This window comes from Protopterus annectens, chromosome 15.part0 (assembly GCF_019279795.1).
Source record: "Protopterus annectens isolate FY-2018-M chromosome 15.part0, PAN1.0, whole genome shotgun sequence".
Classification (NCBI taxonomy): Eukaryota; Metazoa; Chordata; order Ceratodontiformes; family Protopteridae; genus Protopterus; species Protopterus annectens.
The window spans coordinates 485,488,165-485,513,209 of record NC_056749.1 but is presented as its reverse complement, the minus strand read 5'-3'; the positions used below and the strand labels follow the sequence as shown (position 1 = coordinate 485,513,209).

Here is a 25,045-nt window from a genome sequence, read left to right as displayed (position 1 = left end):
TGGTTCACACAGCCTACCTTGACCTTGCCAAGGCTTTCGACACCATTTCCCATTTGGGTATTACAGAAAAACTCACCAGCCTGAACATAAACCCCTACGTCATGAGATGGGTTGCCAACTGGCTTACAGACAGAACTCACACAGTAAGAATAGCGGGCTCCAGGTCCGACTCTAAACCAGTCACAAGTGGTGTCCCGCAAGGCTCGGTCTTGGGACCCCTACTGTTCGGCATATACTTCTCAGAAGTAGAGGCAAACACATGAGGACTATGGCTAACCAGGGTTGCCGATGACTGAAAACTGGGAGCCATAATTGACTCTCCGGTTGACACAGACATCCTCCAAAAGGGCCTTACTGAGACAGACACCTGGTGTCAAAGTCATGGCCTCAAGCTAAATGCCAAAAAATGCATAATTATCCCATTTGGGAAAAACATAACACCCACAAATTACCACATAGGTGGCAGCCCCCTTAATACAGAAGCTAAATGGTTAGAGTTACAGGCTTATGTGCAGTAGGTGCAGGGTTTGAATACATGGAAAAGCAAGTTAGCATTTTGAGACCAGATTGCGAAGTGGTTAAGGTGTTCGCCTCCCATGCACAAGGTACAAGGTTTGATCCTGACCTCCGGCCAATGCATTATCTCCGGCCATTGCATTATCTACTTGTGCTTCTGTGGGGGGGTCTCCCCTCCCAGTTGGGAGGGTGGCCTAATGGTTAAGGTGTTTGCCTTACAAACACAAGGTGCGGGGTTTGAGTCTCACAAGGGATAATTGGCTAGGCTTAAAATGGCTCGCAAGGGCAGTTAGCTTAGTACTAATCTATGAACCTATGAACCTATGAATCTAAGAGATCTGGGGACCCAGGTAGATAGTAATCTCTCCTTTGACAATCATATTGCCAAAGTAGTTAGGAAATCCTTCTATGTGGCCCATCTAATTTCTAAAGGGTTCGCATCTAGAAATAAAGAGGTTATAGTGCCCCTCTACTCATCACTCATTAGACCCATCATAGAGTACAATGCCCCATTTGGGATGTACCTCACAAGACACTTCCAACAGCTGGAAAGACCACAAAAGTACCTCACCAAGAGGATTACTGGTCTCAAACATATGTCCTATGCAGCCCAATTGAGAAAACTCCGGCTGTACTCAGTGGCATATCGCTTACTCAGAGGTGATCTCTGCCTGACTTACAAAGCCATGTCCAGCTCAGAATTGATGGACATGCTCCACCTAAAGAAATCCAAGTCACTGCAGGTCATGCACTCTAGTGAGCTAAACCTCACCACAACAATAAATAGAATATGCTGGAGGGATAGATTCCTGTCACAGAGACTTCCCATGCTTTGGAACAAAATTCCAAATTACATCAGGCTGAGCCCCTCACTAACACTCTTCAAGTAAAACCTTGATGAGTGGATGGGTAACAGAAAATACACCCCTGGAATCACTTCATTGGCTCTGCTTGACAGAGGATCAGTTAATTAATAAATGGGGCGGCGAAAGCTGACACACTCTGGCTAGGCTTATAAATGCCCTCAGGCAGATAGCCTAGTACCTACCTATGAACCTATAACACCCACACAAACACACACACACACACACCTCCATCTCCCTTTAGTGCAGTTAGCACCAGCATTAGTACAAGTTGCAATTCCTAAACTCAGCACCAGTGTGAGTGGGGCTATGTGGCTGGGAAACTCAGACTATAATTGCAGTTTTCAGCTCCCTTATAGTCACAGCCAATGAAACAATCACTGATAGCATACAGAAGGAATGGAACTGTCATCAGCTGTTAGTATGCTGAGCCTAAGATAGGCACACTGCAGTAAATATCAAAGTCAAAGTCAATGTCAAAGTAAACTTCATCGTTGATCAGATGTACCTAGCAGTGCCAGCTGAACAAAATTTCATTCCTTGGTCCCAGTGCAAGACATAACATAACATATAATTAGATGGACAGTAAGAGAGATACATATGCAATAATAATTAGGATACTTGACAACACATAAATTTACCACATATTGGACAATAAGACATTAGACACTAATAGACTAGTAGGTATTGCACAGACGAAGAATTCCCATTGTGATTTGCTTAGAATATTGCACATCTACATTAGTAGTGTGATAAACTCTGTTCATATTGCATATATATGGAGTGATGACTCACTCTGGCTATTGCACTAATAGTAATAGAAGAGATCGGCTAACTGTTCTGGTTAACTGTTCCAGTTATTAAGCAATTGCCAAATAGTTACTATAGACAATATACTACAGCTTGTGGCATATTGATCCTGTTATCTACTGTCATGCTTGACATTTGAGTTTAGAAACATTATGGACAGAGGGAAGAAACTCCAATTCAATCTAGATGTCATGCAGTGTAAGCTGTGATATCATCTACTCGAGGAGAGGCGGAAGATTATGCCATGCGCAGTAAGGGTGGGGTCATCTATTATCTTCCAAGCTCTTCCCATACTCCTAGTCTCGTCCATTTCATCCATGGATGGGACTAAGGAACCAATAAATTTTTCCATTGCCTTCACTAGCCTCTGGAGAACCTTGCAATCAGATGCTTTGCAGTTTCCGTACCATACAATGATGTTATTAGTGAGGATACTTTTGATGGTCCCCCACAGAAGTCTTTGAGGATGCTCTGTGCCAGGTTTGCCTTTCCCAGTTTCCATAGGAAGTGCAGACATTGTTGTGCCTTATTCACTGTGTGGTTAATGTGAGTCGCCCAGTATACATCATTGGAGATATGCACCTCCAGGAACATGGTACTTTTGACTCTTCCCTCTGCCACCCCCTTAATCTCCAGAGGATGACGTACCTCCTGTGTCCTCCTGAAGTCCACTATTAATTCTTTGGCCTTGTTTACATTTATGGCCAGATTGTTTCTGTCGCACCAGCCTATCAGATGCTCTGAAGTTGACAGATGTGGCCCAACATGTCATGCCAGGGACAGGGCTTTATAATGAAGGCTTGAAATAACGAAAACAGAAGTCACAATGCAAGTGAGCAGACTATGCTATCACTGATCATGTGACCCAAAGATATCAGCATGCAGGTATTATGCCTGATGGTAAGTGTTTTCGCATGTGCATCAAAGTTCCCCATAGCTGCAACAAAGCCCATACAAGGGATCCACAGCAAAGTGCCAACTTATGTTATTATATAAGTGGGAAAGAAATGGGCTGATATAATAGTTAGAAGGGGGAAAGCAAGTAAAGATACACAAAGTAGGAGAGTGGGAAGGGATGGGTGCTGTGGAGTGGGAGGAAGAAGGGTATTTTTAGGGGCAGCTGTCTTTTTAATGAAAAAGATTAGAAACAGAAGTTAGTATGGGGGAAGTCACTGATAGGGAGGCAGGTATAAGGATGGAGGCAGAAGCAGACAAACAAACATTGAATGCAGACAAAAGACCAAACAAGGAGGTAACAATAGAGATGTGCAGACTGCCAGTTTGTGGATAACTGGTGGTAGGAAGGACTAGACTACAAACAGGGGTTGGGGAGTGACAGACAAGGAAGGGCAACACACTGATGGGGGATTGGGTGGGGTGACAATGGCTTGCTAAGCTGACCCAGAGGGGAAGCCATGCAGTAGTCACCTCCATAGCAGACATCATGGTTGGGCTCCACTTCTGACAGCCTAACAGTCAGGGCAGGCACGCTATGTGACTCTACAGACTATATATATATATATATATATATATATATATATATATATATATATATATATATATATATATATATATATGAGGCAGTGCTCAAGGGTGTCAATGCAGGCATCAACCTGCTAGTCCACCTTGGTCCTCACTAGCCACTGAACCACATATTGGGTGAGACAGAAGGACACCTCCATGCCACTGTCTAAAGAGAAGCCTACATCCCCATCCCCCAGAGAAGCACAAGTGAGGTCAGCAGGATGCTCTTCAGGTCACCTTCCACAGGGTGATCTTCACAGTCCCACAGAAAGGCAGGACTGCAAACTGCTTAGAACCCAGTAGTTGCTGCCATGGCTAGTGCAGTATCTTGTCTCACCCCCACCTGCCCCTTAACCAATTCCACAGAAAAGAAGAACATAGAATGAGAAAAACATAACAAAGCAACATAATAAAAAAGCAATGGAAACATTAGTAAAAAAAAAAAACAGGACACAAATACAAATGGAAAGCGATATGTGGTATACTTTATTAAATCAGGACGTGAAATGGAAAAACCACCAAAACACTACAAAACTATGAAATACTACATATTAAGTAAAATATATCAGAAGTATATCACTTCTCATACAAACAGTAGAGCTTAGCACTATAGCACAGTATCTGGCAATAAAAACAATGAATACATAAGCAATGAATATATATTAAAATTGAGAGAAATGGAACTACTCATTGCAGTGGCATTTAGTTTTATTAGAATAATAAGATAATGCCTGTCATGCCCCTGCACTGGCCCAGTAATCAAGGAGCGTCAATCCTCACAACTGGAAATAGTGGGGAATGTACGCACTGGGAGGATGACAAGTATACAAACATTAAAGTGCAATTTCCCTGAATAGTGTGCTGTGTGTCTCTCTGCTGTAAGAGGGGGTGGTGGTTTGTTATCTGATATTTAACTGCTAGGCTAGATGGTTTCCTCTGTACTTTTAAGTGCTAGCCACAAAGTTTGAGAATTCATTTTATGCTCAATTTCTGAGAGACTTGGTTGGCTACAATCACCTGCATTAGAAGCTGAAGTTAAGTGCAGACTTGCAGTACTGTATTTTAGTCTTCTGTTAAGTGCAAACTTGCAGTTTTAAAAGTACTGTATTTTATTTTTTCTGTTACCTAATTGTTTCACTGAATAGTGTGCTGTGTGTCTCTCTGCAGTTAGTTCCTCGCCCACCCTCCCTATTATTGTGTTGAGGTTAGTGTTGGTGGCTCTGGAATTGCCCGCCCCTCCTGTAAGTCTGTATTTGAACACTTCTCCTGGGTCCATCTCATTTGCTCACTTAACCAAGTACAGTGAGATCATATTCTGAGTCTAGTGTTCACTCTACTGCATACAGGGAGAAGATTTGAGAAGGCCAACCCACTTAGGTTCTTCCTTCCTCTCTCCTTGCACTTTACTAACAAAAAAAATTGCACTTTATTCATCTTCTTTTACTGTATTTGTGTTTCCTTCTACTTTATTTTGCATTTGCCTCTTCTTAAAAGTATTCAATTTTATTTATTCTGCTGCATTTATTAAGGCTTGGTAGTAGCCTGATTAAATTGTAACTGTTATTCTAAGTATTTTGGTTTAAGCACTTGGGCTTCATACAGGCTGTTTTACATTAAGAAGGTTTGTGGTCTGCACTGTTGTGGCAGGACAGGTGGCTTACATCCTTCTAAGCTGGGAATTGCTGATTGAAGCCTCAGTGTCTGTTATTCTAAAAGTGTATTAGTTCTGGTTTAAGCACTTGGGCTTCAGGCCAGTTATTCTACATTAAGAAGGTTTGTGGTCTGCACTCTTGTGGGAGGAGAGGCTGGTTTCTGCCCTTCTGAGCTGGGAAGTTCTGATCACATGCTTATTATGCCTGCTTATTTGAACTGTTTCTTTCTGAAATTGGTGTGCCTTGTTGATGTAGCATAGTCCAGATTCAGGCCTGTGGAATCTAGCTTTGTTTGTATAACTTGAGCATTGATCCAGGCCATCTTTTTTTGGAAAAGGTTCCCCCTGCACCCTAGTGGTAGGAGTTTGCAGTTAGAACTTGTCTGATTGAAGACTGCTGGAACAGGGCTCAGTTTTGAGCTTTCTTCTGGTTAATTGGGTAATTTGTTTAAATCAGTTTGTTTGTTTTCTATTGTTTTTTATATATATAAAAAATTGCACTTTATTCATCTGCTTTTACTGTATTTGTGTTTCTTCCTACTTTATTACTAAGGGCATTAACTACAACTCTGATCTGAGATATAAAACAATAAGTATCCTTTTCTGTGCATTTAAAGTGTTTTTTTATTGTATCTGCTTTATTTTCTAAAAAAAAAAAAAAATACTTGTTTCCCACCTTTCTAAGCTACTATAGTCCAGTTTTTAGGTTAGTGCTGAATTCAGGGCTGTGTTATAAATCTCTGTGTTTGCCCATAACTTTCTTGGATAGAAGGAAGTTTCTCTGTTCACCTGAGAGAGAGGGGAGCTTTGATCTGTCCCTGGAAGAGTGGTTTCAGCCCAGAAATTAGTAGTTTATTGGCCATTTTGGGCTAATTTCTATCTCTTTCATTTCCCTGCTATAAAAAATGCATTTGCTCGGTTTTGCATGCCGGGCAGCGCCGATTAGCTAGTGTATAACTATTCCTGGCTCCACAAAGTCTCCTCTTCAAATTTTCCCTTGGAACTAGACAAACTTTCAACTTAAGCACTCAAGCCATTCATTTCTCAGCCCAGCACGTGCTCAAAACTCATAGCAAGCACTTATAAACCCTAGCACTAGACTCCCCTATACTGTACAGAAGGACAAGGCTCTCTATTCGACCTTACCAGCCAATCAGTAAAACAGTTCACTGTACCTATCCAGGCATGTCCAAAGGGCAGTTTCAGGTGTACTCTCCAGTCCAACTGGGGAATCTGGGCATTTTGAGGCAATGTTAAAACTGCCTCATGTAGACAGACAACCCTCTCCTCCTACCACCAAACACTAATACATGCGAGAGATGCAATTATACAGCCAAACTGGAGGCTAAACTCGTTCAACCCAAGACTGGATCAGACAGTCAAAAGGAGAAGGGAAATACTTGCATCACACCACCAGTCTCACATAGACCCATTAAACCAGCACTGGCAAAAAACACCCATAAATACACAAAAACATACTCGGAGGCTCTAAATAAAACCTGCAAAAGCAACAGAGACCTCCAAAGCAGACATCCAAGCAACCTCCACCCCCCCCCAACACAAACCATGAAACACATACTTCACAAAACCAGTGTGCCATGTGCAATCACAGCCCGTAAGGCAAAATAACATACCCAATACACTAGTAATAGGTGACTCTATAGTCAGGCACACTGACGTCCCACTCACTAGGCTGAATAATGAGAAAGTTACTGTTAGCTGCCTTTCGGGTGCTAGGATCCTCCACATAACATAGGCATTCAGGTCACTCCAGAACAAGTACAAATATGACTCTGTCATTGTCCATGTTGGTGTGAATGACCTGAGCTGTACCTCCCTGGGCTACATGAAAAGAGACATGGAAGAGCTTTCTGATCACATAGCCCAGGTCGGTATGACCCTGACCCTGAGTAGCATCCTGCCCTCATCAAGAATGATACCATGGTATAAAGAAAAATTATCAATTTCAACAATTAGCTAAGTTTCTGGTGTCATTCAAAGGGGATCCAGTGTTTGTCAGCCTGGGATGACATGCTCGACAAGCCACGCTGCTTCTCTAGAGACAGCTTGCACCTGTCACCCTTAGGCTTTTGAATAGTGGCCAAAGCTCTTGCCACTCCCATAGTGCCTTTTTTAGGCAAGGCTCAAAAGTCAAACCCACTTCCATAAATAGCACAAGTAACAAAAAACTGAGGGTAATGCTACTCAATGCCAGAAATCTAAACCTCAAAATGCACGCACTTGAGGCACTCCTCCATATGGAGAAAATCGATATATGTGCAGTAACAGAAACCTGGTTTAACACTCCAGAGAGTACCCCAGCACTACCAGGCTACAACTCATACCATACATTTTGGCCACAGAACCCAAACCAAAATACAACGGGCACATATCCATATTCATCAAGGATACCTACACCTCCAGGTTAGTGGCACAGCCGGATGCTTCAGAGATCATCCACATGCAACTAACAACGGGCAAAACTGAAATTCAAATTGTAGCTTGCTACAGATCACCTGCCATGTCCCAGGACCCCCATGCCGCATTTCTGGAAACACTGGGAAACATAAAGGTCCTACCAAATACCCTAATATTGGGTGATTTCAATTACCCAAACATTAACTGGGAGAACTACTCAAGTACTAACTCCCTTGCCCAACATTTCTTAGAATTTATAAACTCAAATACCCTGCATCAACTGGACAACACTCCCACCAGAAGTGACAACATATTGGACCTGGTCATCACCAACATGGGCGACCGGTGTTCCACACCAGAGGTCAACCCCTCGCGGGTTAGATCTGACCATAAACAAATCACTCTGGATATCCATATTCTGCCCCCACCCCCAGACAAGGAAACCACAGTGAAAAACTTTTCAAAAGTAAACTTCACGTTACTTAAGACCGAGGTGGAAAGTTTCAAAGCCCCCATGCTAAAGGATAACGCTGTCCAAGCTGCAAAATCCTTTACTAATGCATTCTATGGGCACCTACAAGAATGCATGGATCTTGCTATCCCAAGCAAAACAAAGACTCACTCCTCCAAGAAAAGGAAACCAGTCTGGTGGATCCCTGCCATAAACAAGCTATCCAATAGAAGGAAGAAACTAGTACAGAAAAGAGTAAAATCCCAAGAAGGGAAGACATCCCTGATCAGTATCAGCAAGAAACTATGATCCCTCATAAAATTATCCAAGGTGAGCTTTGAAGGAAGAATTGCCAAGGACTCCAAAGATAACCACAATGCATTATTTAGCTATGTCAAGAATCTAAGTGGCAATGCTCAGATCTGCTCAGAGTTAGTACAGAATGTCACAAAATACACTAAACCAACCAATATCGCCAACATCCTGGCAGACAGGCTCAGTGCAAACTTCACCCCCCTCTCACCACCAAAAGGGCCCATAACCATACCAGAAGAATGTAGTGCCCCTGAAATCACAGGCACTCAGGTTAAAATAGCCCTCTCCAAACCCCAAAACACAGCATCAATGGGACCAGATGGTGTCCCAGGCTGCATCCTACACAAGCTCAAAGACGAACTAACCCCTCACCTAAACACACTGTTCAAACTCAGTCTCTCCACAGGCTACGTACCCATAAAGTGGTGCACTGCAATGGTTATTCCACTGCACAAAGGTGGAGCTACAACAGACCCCAGGAACTATCAACCTATAAGCCTGACTAGCTTGGTCTGCAAGGCTATGGAGTGCATCATCATGGAACTCATTAACAGAGACATTGGGAACCTCAAAACACTGAACCCTACCCAGTCCAGCTTTGTTAAGGGCAGATCATGCCTCCTAAACCTGGTGGACTTCTTTGAGACAGTTACCAAGGCTATAGATGAGGGAAAGGTGGTACACACAGTCTACCTAGACCTCGCAAAGGCCTTCAACACCATTCCCCATTCTGGCATTATAGACAAGCTCACCAGCCTGAACATAAACCCCTACGTCACAAGATGGGTTGCCAACTGGCTCAAGGACAGAACCCACATGGTGAGAGTTCCGGGAGCTGGGTCTGACTCTAAACCGGTTACAAGTGGCATTCCCCAGAGCTCAGTCCTAGGACCCCTCCTGTTCAGCATATACTTCTCAGAGGGACAGGCAAGCACAGGAGGACTATGGCTGACCAAGTTCGCAGACAACTGCAAACTAGGGGCTATAATTGACTCTCCAGCTGACACAGACATCCTCCAAAAGGGTCTCACTGAGATAGATACCTGGTGTCAAAATCATGGCCTCAAGCTAAATGCCAAAAAGTGCATAGTCATCCCCTTTGGAAAAAACAAAGTACCCACAAACTACCACATAGGTGGTAGTCCCCTAAATACGGAATACATAATGAGGGATCTGGGGACCCACATAGATAGTAATCTCTCCTTTGATAATCACATTGCCAAAGTGGTTAGAAAATCCTTTAATGTGGCCCACCTAATCACAAAAGGGTTCGCATCCAGATCAAAAGAGGTCATTGTGCCCCTCATTACTCATCAGACCCATTATAAAGTACAATGCCCCATTTGGGATGTACCTTACAAGACAGCTGCAACAGCTGGAAAGACCACAGAAGTACCTCACCAAGAGGATCACTGGCCTCAAACAGATGCCCTATGCAGCTCGACTGAAGAAACTCCAGCTGTACTCAGTTGCATACCGCCTACTCAGAGGTGATCTCTGCCTGACATACAAGGCCATGTCCAACCCAGAATTGATGGACATGCTCCACCTAAAGAAAACCATGTCCCCTTGGGCCACATGCTCTAGGGATCTAAACCTTACCACAACAATAAATAGGATGTGATGGGGGGATAGATTCCTGTCCTAGAAACTTACCATGCTTTGGAACATGATTTCAGTCTACATTAGGCAGAGCTCCTCGCTAACACTCTTCAAGAGAAACCTTGACAAGTGGATGGGAAACAGAAAGTTTACCCTGGGGATCACTTCAGTGGCTCTGCTGCACAGGGAACTAATCTAAGGGGGCGGCGAAAGCCAACACATTCTGGCTAGGCTTATAAATGCCTTCAGGCAGACAGCCTAGTACCTACCTATGAACCTTAAGAGCACACAGAGGTCACAAGCAGTCTGTGGCTGATTTCTCCTTCTTTCTCCACATCCCCAATAAGTCTCCCCACTGGCACAGTTACAGAGTTGAGATCTCAGCTGAGTGGCCAAGCTAAGACCTCCAGCACCATCTCTGTCCAACCAGTGCTTTGTGTCCCTGCCCAAGTAGCTAACACACACACACACACACACACACACACACACACACACACACACACACACACACACACACACACACACACACACTCACACACACTTTGAGATTTGATTTATACAGACACACACACACACACACACACACACACACACCTGGGAAAGGTTATCACAGGTTTATTAGCTATTCCCCCTTCTGCCCAGACTCTAAAGTAGTTTCCACTGCCACCAGCCAGCTGCTTATCAGCTGCTTTAAGGCCCTTAACAAAGGGTGTCCAGTCCTACTGTGTAGTGTTACTATTAGTCCAAACTGTAGTTTGACCAAGAGGCAAGGCTAAGGAGTGGTCCACAGTGTCACCAAATACATATACAAGTACTCTGTCTCACAGATATCAGCCACAATGATAGGTTTAAATATATTTAATAATAAATAATAAAAGAACAAGTCAATACTCAGTAAGTGATCAGTTACATCAGTGTTCAAAATCACAGGAAATATTTAAAACAACATTGCAATCTCAAATAAATAAAAAATATCTAAGCTATACTTTACTATATTCCTATCTGAATCTAAAAGATTTACTATACCCTAAAAACTGACCTACAGAACAAGATGCAGGCAGAAGCGGTGAATGGGTGTTCTTGTTAGGTCAAAGACAAAATATAAAAGTACTGTTTCTCTCTTAGAGAGTTCTTAAATTAATATCAAATATTACTGCTGGGATACTTGCAGCATGACTTCTCTTTTTATCACCTGACTTTAGTTCCCAGGCTAAACCCCCACTGCAGCTGGTAGCATTTAACATCTGTCTATGAAAATACATAGCCTTTAAATGTCTGCAACTGCTAGAAGACATAAAACAATAAAATGCTTACAAAACAACACAGAGAGTCTCCTAGTGTAGACATCCTGTCTCCTGTTGACTGAAACTGAAAGATAGCATCCCTTGTTTATGGCCCGTCAAAAAAGTACTTCAATCTCAACTATTCTTATGTTTTGCAAGCTAATCTCCTATTAAAATACCTACATCTAAACAATTACAATAGTGTATCAAAATATCTCTTCAGCACATGTCTATGCAATAGGACATACAGTTCTAATATAATGGTAACACAAGCAAATGCATCCGGCTGATGTTCACAAATGACATATAAGTATTTACAAAAGTCCAGATAACTGTGCTGGCAGTATCTCCTTCTGTCACACTTCTACATAAATCATATTAATATTCTCAAATGACATATAATTATTTTCAAAATTCCATATAGCTGGGCTGACAATGTGATAATGCCAGCAATACTACAGTTACCCCACTGCCTGGACGGCCTGGCCTGCCTACTCTGGCAAGCTGTCTAGTTTTCCTCAGTCTCCTAAGGTGCTGGAAATATAAAACAAATAGTAACAAGCAGAACATACCCCTGTATACACATATATATATTTTTTTACAAAATAGATCAACACCAAAGCTGCAGTGGTTATATATAACATTTAAAACCTTTGTTTACCTTACTTGGCCTTCTTTTAAAAAATCCATCTTTTGACCAAACAGTATTTTGACATGTTGTGTACTAGTCTTAATACATGCTTTCCAGTTATTTTTCTTTTTCTTTCATTTCTATTGAAGAAATGCAAACTTCTTCATTATACCCATCCATCCACAACCCCTTTTTCCCATTTTTGCACATGGGGTCAAGGTGTCACTTCAACAGTGACAATCATCTAGGGTCAAGGTTTACACCACTGGGGGGCTAGCCCTGCCATTCGTTTTCTTCTACACCACACTCACACACACACTCACACCTACAGTCAATTTAGAGTGTCTGATCCAGCTGCTGCATGTCATTGGAATGAAGGAGGAAACTGGAGCACCCAGAAGAAACCCACATAAACAGAGGGAGGACATGCAGACTCAGCACAGGAGGTACCTGAACCAGGGAACCTTTTGCTGTGAGGTGACAATGCTATATGTTGTGCCACTGTGACACCTACTAAACCTCATTATATTGTAAAGCAATAATGTCAGAGTCTTGTTAATGAAGCAATCTTTTCAGCCATGACAATATATGTGTACAATATGGGATCCTAAAAACAGAGGTGGCTAACTTCATGGCACCCATGTGAAGGGAGAATAGTTGCGTGACTGCAGAATCATACACCAATCCACTGTACGAACACGTACACAAATGAATGAATCTCGCCATACCCAATAGAACCAAGACACTCTCCTCCAAAAAAAGGAAGCCATTCTGGTGGTCTCTTGCCATAAACAATCCCTACAACAGTAGGAAGAAACTGATGTGGAATAAGGTGAAGTCCCAAGACTGGAAAAACTCCGTTATCTGCCTCAACAAAAAGTTGAGATCCCTCATCAAATCCTCTAAAGCTAGGTATGAAAACAGAATTGCAGCAGATAGTAAAGACAACCACAAGGCCTTCTATAGTTATGTAAAGAATCTCCACGGCAATACCCAGATTTCCTCTGAGCTACTGCACAATGGTACCTCCCATACCGAGCCAACAGATATTGCTAATATACTGGCTGACAGACTCAGTGCCAACTTTATCCCTCTACCACCCAAGGGACCAATTACAATACCAGTAGACTGGCAGGCACCCAGTATTACTGCTGCACAGGTTAAAACAACACTGTCCAAAGCCAATAATACAGCTTCTATGGGACCTGACAATATCCTTGGTTGTGTTGTACATGAACTACAGAGTGAACTAACACCTCACCTGTGTGCCCTGTTCAATCACAGCCTTACCTCAGGCTTTGTCCCTGCAGAATGGTGCACTGCTCACCCTCTCCACAAAGGAGGAGCGGCTACAGACCCTGGGAACTATCTCCCCATTAGCCTGATGAGTCTTATATGCAAAGCTATGGAACGCATCATCATGGACCTAATAATCAAGGATATAGGGAATCTCCAAACTCTAGATCCCACACAGTTTGGTTTTGTGAAGGGTAGATCATACCTGCTCATCTTGGTTGACTTCTTTGAGTCAGTCACCAGAGCTGTGGATGAAGGCAAGGTGGTTCATACAGCCTACCTTGATCTGGCCAAGGCTTTTGATACCATTCCCCACTCAGGAATCATAGAAAAACTCACTAAGCTTGGCATCAACCCCTGTATCACTAGATGGGTTGCAAACTGGCTCACAGATAGAACCCACAGTGTGAAAGTAACTAACTCCAAGACAGACTGCCGATTAGTCATGAGTGAAGTTCCACAGGGTTTGGTCCTGGGTCCTCTCCTGTTTGGTATCTACTTCTCTGAAGTCCAGACCAACATGAAGGGACTCTGGCTGACAAAGTTCACAGACAATTGCAAGTTGGGAGCTATTATTAACTGGCCAAGTGATGCTGACATCCTACAGAATGGCCTCACTGTGACCAACGACTGGTGTTAGAACCATGACCTTAAGCTCAATGCCAAAAAATGTGTAGTCATCCCCTTTGGGAAAAACCCAGTTCCCATATATTACCACATTGATGGTAGTCCACTGAACACAGAAGGCGTTATAAGAGATCTGGGAACACAGGCTGACATCAAACTTTTAATCACCACATTGCCACTGTGGTCAGAAAGTCCTTCTATGTGGCACATCTCATTACTAGCGGTTTTGCATCCAGGAAGAAAGAGGTTATTTTCTCCCTCTACTCCTCCCTCATTAGGCCAGTCATGGAGTACAATGCCCCATTTGGCATGTACCTCACTAGACACCTGCAACAACTGGAGAGGCCACAAAAGTACCTCACAAAGAGGATCCTAGGCCTTAAACACTTGTCCTATATGGACAGACTATAAAAAAACTCCATCTATTTTCTGCCTCATATCACCTACTTAGAGGCGATCTCTGCTTGACTTACAAAGCCATGTCTGACCCAGCTCTGTTAGAAATGCTACATCTAAAGAAATCCCAATCCCTCCGCACCACACGCTCCAGAGACCTCAACCTCATTACCACAATTAACAGAACATGCTGGAGGAACAGGTTCATAACCCAGAGACTGCCCATGCTATGGAACAGATTTCCCATACATGTCAAGCAGTGCACCACGCTCACCCTCTTCAAGAGAAATCTTGATGATTGGATGGGAGACTGAAAATTCACCCCGTGGATAGCTCCAGTGGTTCTACTCAACAGAGACACTGGAAAATAAGGTCAGGTGGCACTATGCCAGGGTAATCCTATGGCTAGGCCTTGCCATTAGCCTAGTACACACCTATGAACCTGTTAACGCTAGGATATTTCATGGATTGGTACTGCAGTGTTGTGCTTTCAATAGCATACAGTCAACACTGCAGGACTGGAATCTTGGTTTTCCTTCTTTCTTTAACACAGTCAATTTAACAATTATTTGATAATTATTTCAGGAAATCCATTCTTCCCTTAATGTCCATACTGAATGGGTTAAAGAAAGAAGGAAAACAACATCCCAGTCCCGTAGTGTTGACTGCCAAATTTTTTGAAACTAGATTTCTGATGAAGTCCCTGTAGCAAAAGGGTTGAAAGCACTCACAACTTGTATTACTTTATAAAAGCACATTAAAGTGGATTATTTTAATCAAATTCCTGGTGCTGTTTTTCTGGATACAGTGGGATTCCTCTGCACATCTTTTTTTTTTTTGGTTGCTTGTTTATGTGTAGCTGCCATTTTTCTTGTTTCTTCGTAGTTCTCCAGTGTGGCAGTTATTCAGGTGCATTTCAGAAAGGCCACAAAAAGGTTTGATGTCAGAAGTGATAATTCAATAAAAGTGTTAAACAAAAAAAAAAAAAGGTTGATGACTGGTTGCCATCCTGTTTGTAAATAGCTGTTTAACAATGATGATTTCCAGTAAACCTTTCTGTATGGACCTGGATAAATCGATAAACAACAGCAATTTTAAGTTTCATCCCACACAGTAAATGGATTTAGGTGCCATCGTGGCTGAGATCCTGTACTATCTATCTCGTAAAATGGTGCTGGGTTTTAACCCTTCAGCGAGAATGATGTCATACTACCAAGAGTATCATAGAACAGCATTACCAAGGTGATATGCAGACACAGTATAGTGGACCATGCTTCTGAAGATGAATTCATTCTGAAATACTTCTACCTTTTTCATATACCCAGGGGTTGCAGTAGTACATCAAGTCATCTTTGGTTAAACTAAATGACTTTCCTTTTTACCACTGTTTACTGTCTTCTTATAAAAAATGTATCACCACTCACTCAAACCCTCTCTCCTTTTTTTCAGACTACCTCCTCACTTCCCTATTACTCCTACTTTCTCAGTCCTACTCTCTCTCCCTCTTTCTCTGTCCTATTTTGTGTATCTGTCTGACCTGCGCTATTTTACCACTTATCTTCTCTGTGTAGAACAACAGTCTTTAAAAAATAAACAGCAAAAAAAAAAAATGAAAAAATGCATTGTTAAAGCTTGTCTCAGTATGTATGTCATATTTTCTTTATAACTTTGCAGCTAATTGCATAAATAACCTGCCCAAAAATTATGGTTTGATTCCCTCAGCCTCCAGTTCTTATCTGTCTGACTCAGAGCAAGTCATTTAACTAGACACAGCTCCCGGATGAGTCTGAAAAGGCCCAGAAAACAAAAACAGATAAATAAATGTCTTTACTACCTGTCTAGAAATCTTTATCTTCTTCACCAATCCCCTCTACTGTTTATCATTTAACATGTGCCAGCGAAAAGAATAGCCTGTTAACACAATAACAACTTTCACTCTTTTATAAGATACTTTACTGAGTATTGTCATTATGTGTGTGGCACTGTTTATCTTTCAGTTACAGAAGTTAAAATGTTATAAACACATGGTAAATGCATGGAGTCCATTTGTCCCACTACTTTTCCTGCAGACTTCAACAGCTATTTCCTAGCATGTCCCTCCAGTTCTAATCACATATCTAATTACAGGAATTTCCTTCTTCTAAACTAGCACAGCTACAGCCATGTCCATTCTGCCTCAGTGAGTCAATCAGACAGACAGGAATCTTGTGAAGAGTAGAAGCTGACCTTCTAGGTTGGGTCAGTCTATGTTTATCTACCACAGTGCAGCAAGTCACGGCATAACACAATGACAACAAGACAGCATTGTGTAAGTCAAGGTCCCCCATGTGTGCAAGTATGATAACACCTATCACAGGCACCAGTGGTGATCAGCAAGGAAGTGACCACCCCTTGCACAGCTTAATACCTCTGATATTCACCATCAGGAATGTTAACTGCCCTGAACAGGGAAGCAATGCCTCGTTCCCCACATTCATGAGGAAAGCAGTGTCCACATAGTAATCATTTCTGTAAAGTTATTATAGCTACTGTATTATTCAAAGTGCATATGCTTTACTTGTATATATATTTACAATCCTGGTCCCATATATGTAACTCTGGACTCTTACATTTTCTCATCTAGAGTGGAATGATTATATCTCATTCAGATATTTTCCTTACTAAGCTCAGAAATCTAATTGCAGTGATATCTGATAGTAGGCCAGTCAACAAGTAAGTTCCCAGTTACCCAGATGACCCTGAAATGAACCTTGTTATCACCATATACAAATGTTGCTTCAAGTAGAGTTAGCATGAGACTTTCTGGATGCAATGTTCACTTCATTATGATCGGTGGGTCACTTCATTCTGATCGGTGAGTCACTTCATTCTGATCGGTGGGTATGCTTCCTTTTCATGCTTACTTTTCTCAACCTAATGCAAATGCTGTATATCTGAAACAATTACATTCTTTTCCATCTCATTCTCACTGGTAGTTTACTAATATCTGCTTCTGGCATTACTGAATTTTCCTGCTCTGTTTTTTTGTGCTACACCCAGTCGAGTATATTATTATGACAAAGTTATGCTACGCTGATACACATAGATCAATTCATCAATGCTAGAAAAGTGACTACATAAACCAATGGGGAAAAAACTGAGCAAAGCAAAACCAATCACAAAAGGGAAATAAATACCTTGGTTTTGCAATCAGCAAAACAATCATTCCAAGTGCATATACCAAAAATAAAATAAACCCAATTAATAAACTAACTGAAAAAAAAAATGTACTAGGGGTATCCTCTCCTCCACAACCCCAGTGAGGGCTCTGCCTTCATACCCTCTTACTTCTATATACCAGTTCCATGGTCGTACAACCATCGCTAAACAGCAGTTGCACACAAAGTGTTATAGCCAACCACAGCAGGGTTTTTGCTATAGCACTACTCGATTACCACCAGTGAATTTGACAGGTTGTGAAATAGCACATACTTACCAATAAAATGGACATTCAGTGACCTGTCTTGCAACCACCCACTTATAGTTATTTATTTATTTATTTATGCATGCATGCATACAACACCTTCATTATGCTTTCTTACTCATACACCCCAGTGGACGCCTCCCAATTTCCTATCAGTGATACTTGTCCATAGACACCTTTGTTTCTGAATGGTATGACCCATATGTTTCTTACTTACCATGCCTGTTTTCTTACTCAGCTGTTTCCTATTTCACTGTATGCTCTGTCCTAGCTTCATGCTCCTGCATGTTTCAAATGAATCACAGCTGAAGCACTCAAGACAATTCCTTCAGTTTATCAAGTCTTTGTTAATTCTCCATTGCAAATGTAAGTATAACTTATGAAGAGGTAAACCTTTGTTTTTTCTTGCCTCATATTTTAACATTAAATGAAACTTGCCTTCAGACTTACCTGTAAGGAAGCTGGCCACTCTCCTATATCCCCTTAGAATGGTCACTGCTTAGTATGGTCCCCACTCTTTCTTTGTTCCCTAACCCTGATTTACTGTGTGAGAAGGAATGAACATCTTGATGAATAATCAACCACTATACACTGCCCTAAGTCAACCCACTCAAGGAACTATTAGAAGTGCTTGCCATGTCTTTTCTTTTGTGAGTTTATGCTGTCACAGATCTTGTGCTGGAATAAGAGGCAAGAAGCAAATCTGCAAAAAAAAAAAAGAAAAAATATTCTGCTGACAAGAGGTCAGCTTGTCTGTTTTATATGGTCATTTAGTTCACTAACCAGATATCTAACTAAGCCCTGAGGAGTCATTTCAGGGATGATAACTGAGCACAAGAACATTGTGACTCAGTAAGGGTCATTCAGTAACAAGTGGAGCTGATAAGTTACAGACTGAAGTATCCAATTTGGAGCCAAACCTGTTAATTACTATAATACGGTATTTACTATACAGTCTATAGCTTCCAGCCCCTTCGTAACTCTTACTTTGTTTGAAAAGAACTGCCTACATCCTTGTGTAGCTCTCTAGAAGTACTTTCATACTGGCTGATTCATTAAGCCATGTTACCAGAAGTCTTGTCAGCATTTCCATACTTTATTTTCTTTGATATAGTCACCGACTGTTCATATTTTGCCTTTTGTTTTGTTTTGTTTTGTTTTTTTTTTAGTTTAACTTTTAAAACTTCTAACACCTACTCCTCCTGCACTTAATACATATAGGAGTCCTGTTTGGACCTGCCCTTTTACCACTTTTCCTGCAAAACATGTAAATTCCCCCAACACAAGCCGATTCACCAAGAATATTTAACATATAAGCATTTTTGTTACAGGATAAATTAAAACTTTTCCACCATGCCCATAACCATTTAATTTCTTCCAAATTCACTTTCCACCAAGTCATTATATTTTCATATTCCCCACATGTAACCCCTACTATACAAACTTCCTTCCTTCCTATTATAATAAATATTGTGGCTTATTTCATCAAATCCCTTACTTTTTCCCTTTAGTCTCAAGCATATTATTTTATTGCACGGTCATTTATCCATCTCCAATTGTTATCTACAATAACAAAATCATACAACATAGGCCAGACATATCAAAATTCAAATTTCTTTTTCCCATCTTTCAATATACTTCATCCATTTCTGACATAAATGTTTGAATAATTGCATTTATTGTTAAAATAAGAATACATATTCTTAACGGGCACTTTTGGTTAACTCCATTAATTCTGATTTCTTCTCTCATTCATCCTTACTTTCACTCATTAATTTTCATAAACATTTTTTTTTAGTTTTCACTATTTTACCCATTCCATATGTTTCCAGAATTCCCAATATAGTCTCATGCTTTATTTTATCAAATTCCTTTGCTACATCACATGTAACCAATCTTATTTCATTTTTTTCTATTATAATCATATTCATTTAACCCCAAACAGCCCATCCCCTATTACTTTGTTCCACATGTGTTGCATCCTTTTTGAATTATTTTAATAAATGTTTTATAATCAGCATTTCTGAAAGTTATAGGTCTCCAGTTTCCTTATATCTTTCCTTCATTTTTTCCATATAAATGTATCACTTGCAATATCCCTTTATCTAACCATTCATGCAAAACATTACAAAAACAATACTTTCTTTCATCTCCAGTCACTTCTAAAAACTCATACATTAGTTAACATAATCCTTACTGTCTGCTGATTCACTACAGTTTCATATTCCTAAAACCTAACCCCTAATATACAAATTTTTTTCCGACTATAATAAATACTATTTTTTCCAAGTAAAAGAAATACCATTCTTTAGTTCTCCAAGCCTCTTACTTTTTCACTTATTTAGTTTCTTCCATACTAATCTCCTTTCCTGACTCTGACTTAGAGCTTTTACATATTTTTATCACCGGTTCTTGTTCCACAATGTCTTCCTTTTCACAGACTGTATCCTGAAATAATTCATCTACTTTCACTATCTCTTTTTGTGTATTGCTTATGCCACCTCTCTCATCATACATTGCCTCCATTTCTTTATTCTTTTATTCTGGCCTGTTTCCTGATACTTCCTCTTTGTTTCCCTTTAACAAAAATATTTCCTTGTAAAACTGCAACTACCCCCATGTCACTTCCTCACTGGTGAAGTCAGACCACAAAGCTGTCTCCTTTGAAATAAAAATCAACTTGATAACTCCAGCAAACGCTGTTAACAGTTAGGAATTATTCCAAAGCAAACTACATCCTATTAAGCAATAGTTTGTCAAAGTTCAATGCCCCTTCCATCCCCAAGTTTACAGCAACCTATGCAGCATTGTTCACAGAGACCCTGTACAACCAAGTAAATGGCTGTATTGAAGTTGCTGTACTTACTAGAAAAAAGCCAAAACAAACTCTGAAAATAAACCAAACACACTGGTGGAATCCTAACCTTAACAGAGAACATAACAAAAGGAAAATAAAAGTCATGACTAAAATCAGAAAGAGTAACTCCCATAATGATAGGAGCTTTCTAATTAGACTGAACAGGAAACTAAGATGACTAATTAAGTCCAACAAAGCCAATTACAAGTTCAAGATAGCCTCACAGTCTAAAGACAACCACAGCTGTGCGTGTGTCTGCAGCTGTGTCCAAAACCTCAAATGCAACATACATCAGTGTGCAAAACTGGTGGTCAATGGTGCCACCATCACTGAGCAGAGCAATATAGCAAATTTACTGGCTGACAAATTCAGCTCAAACCAACATGTGACCAAGGTAGTAAGACAATCTTTCTCTGTCACCCAACTTATAATTAAGGTCATGGCATCCAGACCCTGTATTTGCCCCCCCACCCCCGTCACTGATAGACAGAGGCAAACTTTGATACCCAAACTAACAAACCCCTCCACATAACCTCTAGAAACTTCCTAACTAACATACCTTTCCTAATAAATCCGCATGATACATAGGGACACAAATGGGTTGGGTTGCACAACTAGACTTATAAATGCTCTGGTCATCATTAGCCTAGTGTATACTTATGAACTTATAATCCTAATCATATTTATTTGTTTTAAATCTTACCACAGGTCTCTTAGTTTTGAATCTATCACTGACTGTTGCTGTATTCTGCCTTCTGCTGATACATCTCTGTCATCCATTTCTTACAGGAGCCACATACGTTTTAATAGCCTGTTGCCAGTGTGTGCAATTAAACTAGTTACTCCACTAGCAGAACATACACCACTATTTTCTGCTCTTTTATCACCCCAAAACACTTCTTTGTCCATTGAAACTGTCATATCTGCTCCTTCAGCATCCATAACATGATAAACTACCTTACTCTAACTCGCATCTGTGCTGCGGTGGTGGTGCTGCGATAGCATTGTCGCCTCACAGTTAGACGTTGCCCATTCGATTCTCAGTTAGAGTGTCTTCTGTGTGGCGACATGCGTGAATGGGCATTCCTTCGTTGAAGGTTGTGCGTTAGGCCCGGCAAGCCAGCACATCAAAATCTACTGCCAATCGTTAGCGGACCGGAGTTCCGCTGTGGCGACCCCTAACCGGGAAAAGCCGAAAGAAACAAACAAACTCTAACTCGCATCTGCTCCATTCTTAGGTTTGCTCTTTTTCATTAGCTTCAGTAAATTCCGTCTTGGAAATCCACTTCTTTCTAATTCTGTCACTATAATTTCCTCATTTTCAGTAGTTTCAATCGGCTCTCGGTCTCTTTCTTCTTCCAAGAAACATACAGCTCCTTCTTTTGTGTTATCCTCCATATTGAATTCCTCACAGTCATATCAGCAGCACATTTCTAGCACCACCTAGCAATCATGAAGCAAAACGACATGACAAAAGAGTAAGGGAAGTACTCCAGTGGTCTGGCCAAATTTCTCCTAGTCAATATGAATACAACCGTGGGTCTCCCTTGAAGAGACACTGGCCTAGTGGGACTAAACAAGTCAACTAAGTAAAATAAAAATAAAATAAAATAATAGATGCCATCCACAATGAGTATTTTGGGACACTGTAAACAAATATTCCTTGCCAAAACATTATGTGTATTTGTCCAGAACTAACAAACATCTTGAAGTCTTAGCTCATAAATGTACAAGATATCTGACAGTATGGAATACACCACCACCAATACTGCAGCACCCCTTCAAAAGGCCTACAGTTTCACAGAAGCACACAGATATAGACTTTTTAAGTCCATTTTTTGACAATGTATTTCTCAGCATGACACTTGCTCATTCGTGGAAATTTTAAGTGATCTGTATGCAATAAACTACTTTAAAACATACCATTGTAGCTCGCAGGAAAATGCCTTCAGGAAATGGATTATTTGAGCAAATTGTGGATGGCAATAAGGCCTTTCCAATTCACATCAAGAGAGTTTAAAACCTTCATGGAATACAATGACATAAAACAGTTTTAATTATTCCCACCAGCTCCACCTAAACCCAGCAGACAGGTAGAGTTTTTTTTTTAAGTTTATACAAAATAACAGTGAAAGCTATGGTCCTAGATAAAAGGTCATGCAGCACCAGATGGACCCTGCTATGTTACTCCTGAAAAGAGACAAACTACCAGTTAACCTTACTAATTGCTCATATTCACAGATCTGTTAATAATAAACATATGTTCATCCAGGACAGAATGATCCTGTTTCATTAAACCTTTCTTCAAAAAGCGGGAATTAAAACACTGATTTTTCTTCCTTTAACATAATGATTTATACACACACACACACACACACACACACACACACACACACACACACACACACACACATATATATATATATATATGGTGTTTTGGCATCATAATCATGTGACTACTGAATCCTTTTAAATACATGGAAAATGGTTCATTTGTTTACATTTTTGAAGAATTTGTGAAAGCATGCTTATATTGTGTAAAATGGATACATTTACTGACTGCTGATATTTGCAGATCTTTTAAGCAAGTTTAAAACTGGAGTGATGTGCTCTTACATAATTCTGACAAAGCACACAATGAAAGCAGACATTTAGAGAGATAAATGGTACTAGTCCATATTATAAGAGCTTATTGGTCAAGTAATTAATGGGCACAATGGAAGGCATCTATAGTAGATATGTGGCCCAGATTTAGCATGCTAGCTCACCCTACAATGTGGTTCCAAAAGCCCAGCAATGGAACTGTGATGGTCAATAGCTTACTACAGAATATTCATATGATCACAGCTTTATAGAAAGTTACTAGGCTAGTGGCCCTAGAGCCCTTACAAGCCTAACCATATTTATCCTGAGTTGCCACAATTGTCTGTGGTTAGGTGAGTGAAGTTCTCAGAGCTAAGGATCTATGGTAGTTAATACCAACTTCCTCTATCCAGGAGGAACATCGGCACACCCCAGGAGTGAATTTGCAGTCACCCAAGATTATAACCACAGAAAGATGGATGTTGCACATCCTGACCTCAGAAGGATGAATATTCCACATTGTGACCAGACATGGAATCTGCACTGCAACAATATACGTAGGGATATTCCACATCATAACAAGAAAAAGATGAATCTTCTGCACTGTGACAGGGGTAGGGTGGGGAATATTCTGTATTGTGACCAGAGAAGGACATATGTTCTACATTGTGACCATAGAGAGGAGGCATGCATGTTCCACAGCATGACTAGAAAAGAATGGGTGTTCCACATCATGGTGAGTGATGAATGGATGTTCCACATCACGGTGAGAAAAGGATGGATGTTCCACATTATGATGAGTAAAGCATGGCTACTTCACATCATGGTGAGTGAAGCATGGATACTCCACATCATGGTGAGTGAAGCATGGATACTCCACATCATGGTGAAACAGGGACAGATATTCCACACCATTACCAGAGAAGGCTGGATATTCCACATCATGACTAGAGAAGGATGCGTGTGCCATATCACAACCAGACAAAGACAGATGTTCTGCATTGTGATCAGTGAGAGGATGATGTTCTGCCTTGTGACCAAAGAAGGCCATATGTTCTCTACTGTGACCATAGAGAGGAGAGGAGAGATGCATGTTCCACAACATGACTAGAGAAGGATGGGGCTCCACATCATGGTGAGTGAACCATGGATACTCTACATCATGGTGAGAAAGGGACAGATGTTCCACACCATTACCAGAGAAGGCTGGATATTCCACATCATGACTAGGGAAGGATGTGTGTGCCATATCACATTAGAGAAAGACATTTGTCTGGCATTGTGACCAGTGAGAGGATGATGTTCTGCCTTCTGACCAAAGAAGGCCATATGTTCTGTACTGTGACCATAGAGAGGAGAGATGCATGTTCCACAACATGACTAGAGAAGGATGGGGCTCTACACTATGACCAGAAAATAATGGATGTTCTGCATTGTGACCAGAGAAAGAGATAATTGTTCCACAACATGACTGGAAAAGGATGTATACCTCACATCATGGTGAGATAGTGATAGATTCCACACCATGACCAGAGAAGGATGGTTATTCCACATCATGACTTTGGACAGATAGGTGTTCCATATCACAACAAGAGAGGGTTGGATGTTGCAAATCTTGATTAGAAACAAATAGGTATTTCACATCAGGACTGGGGAAGCACTGGTGTTTCAAATCATGACCAGAGAGGAATGGGTGTTTCACTCCATGACTAGAAACGGATAAGTGAAGTGTTTCGCATCATGAACAAAGAGAAACATA

General features: G+C 40.9%; 1 protein-coding gene across 1 annotated transcript in view; it reads right to left on the bottom strand.

Annotated features, from left to right (window-relative positions):
• Window positions 1-25,045, bottom strand: part of GAB3 (GRB2 associated binding protein 3) — a 980,339-nt gene that overhangs the window by 565,923 nt on the left and 389,371 nt on the right. The window lies entirely within an intron of this gene.